Here is an 8,284-nt window from a genome sequence, read left to right on the forward strand (position 1 = left end):
TATAAAAAGAATAGCTATTATATTTTACACTCTTCTATTCTCCGTAGTAACTATTCATTTTCTAATGGACTAGACATTTCGAGAACCAAACGAGGCGTAACATGTTAATTTATGTAATATTTATTTTATTAGTTACTAAATAATTTAATTTAAGTTTAACTGATGTGATAATGCCACATAGACACGCAAGCAAAAATCTACCTTTACCACCAAAAGAAGAGAATGTCATTGGAGAAGGGTAGGCCTTGAGCAGGACGAGATCTTGGGCCGAACAGGCTTAGTCCGACCCCTAAATGCAGCTCAACCTGCCCAATTATAGGCCCAAACAGTATCCTTATTCTAAAGAAGAGAAATTGTTGTTGATTCTGGAATATCTGTTTTTCTTTTCCAACAAATAAGACCAAAAACCCCTAAATGCATCTCCCAAAGCCCCTCCAAAGCCCATTTGCTGACTTTCTCTTCCTCTCCTTGTCTCTCAAAAACAGAAATGGGGGAAAACAAGCGAAAACGGGGTCGTAAACCCAAAACCCCAACACAAGAGACCAAGGACTTCCAATACACCACCGCAGCAGCAAACGACGTCGTCTCAGTCACCATCCCCGCCGCCGAGCCCACGACGGACACGAACGACTTATCGGCCTCCCGGAGCCGCCGTGGTCGTCCCCGTAAGGTCAATAAGAACGATAACCCGTGGGCCAACATAGCGGCTTCACCGGAGCGCCCAAGCTCCAGACAGGTGGAGCAAAACGGCGACTTGGCCCACGCAACGACTACGATGGCAACGGCAACGACGACGAATAACTCCGCTGCGATCGTTTCGGAGCCGGTGAGGTGGGAGAAAGTGGTGAGGGTGGTGCCCTCCATGTACGCGGTGGTCAAGGTTTTCTGCGTTCACACGGAGCCCAATTTCTCGCTCATATGGCAGAGGAAGAGGCAGAATAGCTCCAGCAGTAGTGGGTTCGTCATTGGGGGCAGGAGGGTCTTGACCAATGCGCATTCGGTGGAGCACTATACCCAAGTGAAGCTGAAGAAGCGGGCTCCCACACCAAGTACTTGGCCACGGTGTTGGCTATTGGGACTGAATGTGATATCGGTAATGGGAATTTTGGTTGTTTTAATTTGGTTTCAAGCTGATTTTGTATACGGGTTTGATGAATTTGGTAAGGCTGCTTTTTTTGAGGAACATAATTGATAGGATTTTGTTGAATTGGAATTGGAAGAGAGAGGCAATAGCTTGGCGATAAATATGTGGATTGTAGGGTGGGAGTGAGGTTCACTTTTGTTATTGCAATAATGCGAATGAAAATCTATTAGTAATCCATTAAATAAAGAAAAAATAATGAAAAGTAATGACTATGGTTCTATCAAATTAATGTTACTTATCTAATAGGTTTGTTGTAGGTATAGGCATTTACTTGAAGTTTTTACTTGGTTTAAATTCTATAAAAATAGTGAAGAAGTCCTAATTTGTGCGTTTCTGTTGAAACGAATACATGAAAGAGGCTGGTGTGTGTCGAAATGGAATAAAAAGGATATGTTAATGGTTCACCCAGTTAAGCTACCCCGATGCTTATGCTGATCCTAGTGTCTGGTTTAATTGAATTAACATTTAGAGATGGTAGAGTAACTCATCTAAAGATTTTAGTTTGAATTTGTATGTAATGTAACTAAAAGGGTTATTTTTTCACTTTTTGTGATGCTTCAGCAATGCTGACGGTGAGTGATGACGAGTTCTGGGAAGGAGTTTCACCTGTGGAGTTTGGAGATTTGCCTGCGCTCCAAGATGCAGTAACTGTTGTGGGCTACCCAATTGGGGGTGACACAATCTCTGTGACAAGTGGTGTTGTTTCACGCATTGAGATACTTTCTTATGTTCATGGGTCAACAGAACTTCTCGGACTGCAGGTTATAGAGTTTTGACTTTACCTTCTGTTAGACTTACTGTTGATATCATGTACCTTTTTGTTGACATAGTCTCTTGCTGTCCCTTGTTATGACATGCTTTTTCCCAGATAGATGCTGCAATAAACTCTGGAAACTCTGGTGGGCCTGCCTTCAATGATAAAGGAAAGTGTGTGGGTATTGCATTTCAGTCTCTTAAACATGAAGATGTGGAGAATATAGGTTATGTCATACCGACACCAGTTATTATGCACTTCATTAAAGATTATGAGAAGAATGGAGCATATACAGGTTTCTCAGGGTGTAGTTTTACTTTGTTCAACCCCACTTCCGCCGAAAAGAAATCCAAAAATAATATTATAACAAATAAACTCAGTCCAGAAATTTAGCTATTGTAACTGTAAAGGTTGTTATCTGTATCTTCTTCCGTCCCTGCACATCTGATCAGGCAACTGGAGAACAGGGACAGTGCTGAACTTTGAGGGTATTGTTTCTTTGTTGAGACTTTTGAGTTGATCTTCATTTCTTTAAATCTTCTCTTCATTTGCGATGTGTTAGGGTTCCCAATTCTTGGAGTTGAATGGCAGAAGATAGAAAATCCTGATCTACGCATGGCAATGGGGATGGGACCTGATCAGAAAGGTGTCCGTATCAGAAGAATCGAACCTACTGCTCCTGAGTCTCAGGTTCTGAAGCCATCTGATGTTATCTTGAGTTTTGATGGGGTTAATATTGCTAATGATGGAACAGGTAAACCCCTCCCCTCCCCCCAGCCAAAAGAAAATAAAAAAAATGATAATTTAAGATCAGAATTTGTTGCTAGTACTGTGTTCTGTATCTTGTTCATGCATACTCGTTTCTACAACTATGTGTTCTGGTCTTAAGAAATATTTACCATGAGGAATGATTACCTGTGATAATCTTTTCTAGTAATGCCATAGAACTTAATTAGTTGGCAATTTTTTCTTTAAATCTTTTGTATGCATTTTAAGGTTCATTTTATGATAATTTGGATACAATACCCTCTGGTTTGCAAAAGTGCGACACCTATAAAATTTTGGATGCTAGCCATATCTCAATTTTCTTTGTCAGTTTGAGGTCTTTCATCAAATAATAGCTACAATAGGAAGCATGTGCAGTTAAGTGGTTGATTGTTGGGCAACCATGGAAAGTAGATTTTAAAAATGAGGGTTGCGGAGTGTATACAAGAGTTATAGATGAAGTAATGGAAACTGAACATTTGCAGGAAGTTAGCTTCAGCCAGTGGCTAAAGTAGGGCAACTGACCGAACTACTGTTGTTTCTTGGCTGATAAAAAGAAAGTGCATCGAGTCACATTTGAACTTTGTCTGAAGTACTTAGGTTTCACACCTCATGCTCTCTTGTTTTGGCCACTCCTATGTTGATAACTGTCAGTGTACTATTCTTTCCCCGTCCTGTATCTTTGTTCCACTTCACTTCCACGTGAAACCCATCTTATGGAGGACAGGTCATTGTCTTTGGTGTGGCCCAAATTTTTTTCGCAAACCAGGAACATCTATATAGTATTTAAGATTTTGTTTTGAATTTCACGTCTCTTGAGAATACCCATTAACTCTTGCTTCTTTTAATTCCTTTTTAGTTCCATTCCGGCATGGAGAGCGCATTGGCTTCAGTTATCTTGTATCTCAAAAATACACTGGGGACAATGCTTTAGTAAAAGTTCTCCGTGATTCAGAGATACTTGAATTCAACATAAGACTTGAAACACACAAGCGGCTCATCCCAGCACACATCAAGGGCAAACCTCCTTCTTATTACATTATTGCTGGTTTTGTTTTTACTGCTGTATCCGTACCCTATCTGCGTTCTGAGGTGCCTATTTATTTAAGTCTGAATCTTCACTTGCTCTGTCTCTTTCTCTTCTCTTTTCTCTGTTTCTTTTGCATTTGTTAACTTCTGTGTTCTTTATCAAATAACTGGATGGAATCATTTATTGGGTTTTTATATGCATCTGTATCTCTTTTTTGGTTGTTTGTTTGTTCCCATACTTTCAGCTTGATGGGGCCTAAAACTTATATTCATAGATTAAATTGACTGAGAAGTATGTGCTGCTAGGTTTTAGAATCAGATTCAATTTTGTTAATAGTATACAGTATCAGCTGTATAAATGGTCACAATGCATTACATTTTCGTCGTTACCCTCATTGTTATCGCTGTTTTATTTCAATTAGTTGGTGTTTTCTGATCCCTCCATCCACTAACTTATCATCTGTTAATTAGGGACTTCTCTGAAACTGTTTGTTTTTCAGCTGTTCAGTAAGAGGTGCATCCTTATGTGAATGTTAACTCTGTTCCTAAAGTAACCAGTGAACTGCAGAAACTTAACCCGTTTCGATTACAGCCCTAGAAGAAACAAAGCCTTTACCAAAATTTGGACCCCAATACATTTATCGGCCCTATTTTGAATTTTACCTTCACTTACGAATTTGTGATACGAGGACTAGAGTTTTATTTGAGTTCTCCCAAATGTGATGTATGACTTGATCGGTTGAGACCTACCGCTTGAGGATGGAGCTACCATGTCCATGTGAACGCGGTAGTGTCAAACTATGATGCGACGAAACAAATCTTTTATCAAAACTTGGACCCCAATACATTTATTGGCCCTATTTTGGATTTTACCTCCACTTACATTTATTGGCCCTATAAGGAAGACTAAATAGCTTAATAACGAAAGCCCTTATCCTATCATATGACCTGATTGGTTGAGACCAACCGCTTAGGGTCTACTGGGCACTATTATTGTTGAGAATGGAGCTACCATGTCTATGTGAACACATAGCTAGTCTCAAACTATGATATGATGAAACTAGTGCTATAAATAAATCAGTCCATTCAACAACCCACTCGGTTTAACTTGACTCGAACTTGAGCTCGATATTGTATGAACCCGCTCATTACTGTAAAAACTTGCTCGATTAGTAAATGATACATACCCGACTTGCTCGAGAAAACTCGATAAGGACTCGCGAGCTTAACTTGTTTAAAGCTTGACCGGTTCGTTTGCCCGACTCGTTAGCTCGTTCATATATATATATATATATATATATATATATATATATATATATACACACAAACATATATTAATTTATTACTAAAATTAGTTATATAAATTTAAGTATGTACGTTAGTAATTAAGTAATATATGTACTATAAATTATTTAATATTTATATTTATACTATAGATAAATGTTTAGAGGTTGTTTTAAAATTCGAGCTTAAACTCTACCCGGATTATACATTAAGGAATTTAATAGCTTAACTCGAGCTCGAGTTTTGCCCGACTTGGTTCGAATATCATTCTCAATGAACTCGAGCTTTCCTGAATTTTAAACAAGTAGAGCTTGAACACACATTTTATAGGTTAGCTCGAACACGAGTTCGGCTCAAATAAGCATCCTCGTAAACGAGCCAGTCTTGAAATCCTAAACCTCTACTCCGTTCGATTACAGCCCTAGATGAAACAAAGCCTTTATCAAAACTTGGACCCCAATACATTTATCGGCCCTATTTTGAATTTTACCTTCACTTACGAATTTGTGATATGAGAACCAGAGTTTTTTTTTAGTTCTCTCAAATGTGATGTATTTTTTAAAATCACCAATAAATTAAAATTTAATAATAATCATATCAAATTTAATGGTAATTTTAAATACACGTTACACTTACGAGGACTTAAGGAGGACTTTTATATTATTACTCTAACAGAGCTACACGTGTTGAAGGCTAAAGTCACTCCACTCATTAAGGACCAATTTGCGCCGATCAGTTGTGCCACTTCCGATTAGACAGTTCTTCGGACAAAGGCGGGATAGCTATTGATTCAATATTAGTGGTTGTCAAGGTTTAAATGAACCTTGGCCATAAACGTCGTTTTAATATGTACAACGTGACATGAAAATGTGTGCCTGTATTATGGTCCTGACCAAGGCCCACATGTAATTGAACCAAACCGATGTTAAGAGTTTAATATTTTTTTATTTTTTTGAAAGTTTATTAAATAGAGTGATGTTTATCACGCCGATCATGCACGCCCGGCTGATTTAATATTTTAAAATATTTATGGTCCTGACCAAGGCCCACATGTAATTGAACCAAACCGATGTAAGAGTTTAATATTTTTTTTTATTTCATTTTTTATTTATTTTTTTGAAAGTTTATTAAATAGAGTGATGATAAACATCACGCCGGTCATGCACGCCCGGCGTGATGTGAATCATCACTCTATTAAATATATCGAATTCAATAACAACTTTGACGATATAAAGATATTGTAGCTTGACAAGGACAAAGGAATAAGAAAAGAACCTAAAAATAAAATTATATGTTTACACTAAATAATAATGAATAATTTTAGAAGTCTTCCTTGTATCATTCCAAGAATAATGTGGCTCTTAAAATCATTATTTTATTAAAATCTAATAATGATCAATCACAAGCTTAATGATGATTTTATAAGATATATCATTATTGAAGAGACACAAGAGGAACTTGTAGCATTACTCACCAATAATAGAGACTTGTATTATTACATCAAATGAGTAGAGCTTTGTATGTATTTTAACATCAAAGATGATAATGGAATTTACATCAAACAGAAAACAATCAACCATCATGACTCATGAGATTGGAAAATAGCTCTCTCTCTCTCTCTCAATATGTATATAATAATAATAATAATAATAATTGTAAAAAAAAACAAACAATTTTTTTAAAAAAAATCCCAATCGGCAAATAAATACAAAAAATATGATTTTTTTAGAATAAATAAATAATTAGTCACTGTATTTAGCCTAAATTACAAATTGCTTCATGTTGTATGAAAGTAAAATCAAAGGTTCTTGAGATATTCCAAAAAAAGTAATTTAATTCCTTGAATAAAATTCCGTTAAAAAATTGTTTTTATTCGCTCTTCTTTTTTTTGTATATTTTTTTTTTAGAATTATTTTATTATTTTATTTATTAAAAAAATAGGGGTATTATAAGAATATAAAAAAATAAGTGCATTTTGATAGTTTGATGAAATACTTTAGTATCTTTTGAACATTGTAGGCTATATCGTAAAGGACTATTAGTTTGGAAAGTTTTTTTATATTTTTTCCATATATATATATATATATAATAAGACAATAATGCTCGCACTATAAATAACAAGACAAGTGCTGCACCCACTAGGTAGGCAGAGCTTTGGTCGCCATAGCATCTGTAGCTTGCTGCTTACAAAATGGCTGAACCTGAGCCCAACCAGCCTAGCCTACCTATGCAAAATCTTCTTTTAGTGGTGGCTAGCCTGGTTACTACCGCAACTTTCCAAGCAGCAGTCAACCCTCCCGGTGGCGTTTGGCAAGGTGACTCGGGGAACAAAGGGACAAATACTCTGACGGGTAAGTCCGTTTTAGCTTCTAATGATCCCAACCTGTACCAAGGTTTCATTTTGTGTAATTCGCTGGCGTTTTCTTCGGCTGCCATCGTTATTTTATCTATCATACGTGGCACACAATATTATGTGGAGACTTATGTGGCCTTTGCTTCAATGGCGTTTGTATTTTGTTTTTCAATTGAAGCCGTACAGCCACCTGACACTACGGTTCAACTCTATAGGACCTATCTGATCGCAGTATTTCTTCCATTAATAGTAAGTCCACTAATAAGCACGTATGGGTGGCCGCAAATAAAAAAAATGGTGTTCGGAGTAGGGTGGTGATCTGTAGTGCAACAAGAATAAGGGATCAGTTACATCACTCTATGAATGTTCCAGGCTTATGTAAACGAAAATTGTTAGGAGTTAATATTTTCTTTATATATATTTGGCCAATCTCATTTTATAAATTAATTATTAGATTTGTAGACTTAATTGATCTATAAATTTATAAAAGAATATTGGACAGATATAAAAAACTTATTAACCTTTAACATTTTTTTATAGAAAATAAGTTGCCCTCTTTGCTTTTTTCTTGTTCAATCCTCATCCTGATCACCTTCCTTTTCACACTTTTGTAACGGAAGTGCTTTTGTGAAATATATATGAATAAAGCAACTTTCATTTTTAGTAATTATAGGACATTTTGATAGGACATAAATTTTCTTCAAACTAGCATAGAGAAAATATTGTCTAATTCTAGTTAAAATCGTTGTGAAATTTTAATGTACTCGTAAGTATATGAATCATTTTGCAATATAATATTGCAAGTGCGAGGTTGAACCCACATGAAATTGTGTTTATGAAAAACAAATATATCTAAACCGGCCAACTAAATCTTAACATAGTTTCGAAAGATGAGTGGTTTTTTTTTAATAGAAAATAAAAAGAAAAAATATAAAAAAGGAAGAGGAAAGCGTCT

At 36.2% G+C, this 8,284-nt stretch overlaps 1 pseudogene; it reads left to right on the plus strand.

Annotated features, from left to right (window-relative positions):
- The first annotated feature begins 448 nt into the window (after positions 1–448).
- LOC132183409 (protease Do-like 9) lies at positions 449–3,916 on the plus strand (annotated as a pseudogene).
- The last annotated feature ends 4,368 nt before the right edge of the window (positions 3,917–8,284 follow it).

This window comes from Corylus avellana, chromosome ca5 (genome assembly GCF_901000735.1).
Source record: "Corylus avellana chromosome ca5, CavTom2PMs-1.0".
In the NCBI taxonomy this organism is placed as follows: Eukaryota; Viridiplantae; Streptophyta; class Magnoliopsida; order Fagales; family Betulaceae; genus Corylus; species Corylus avellana.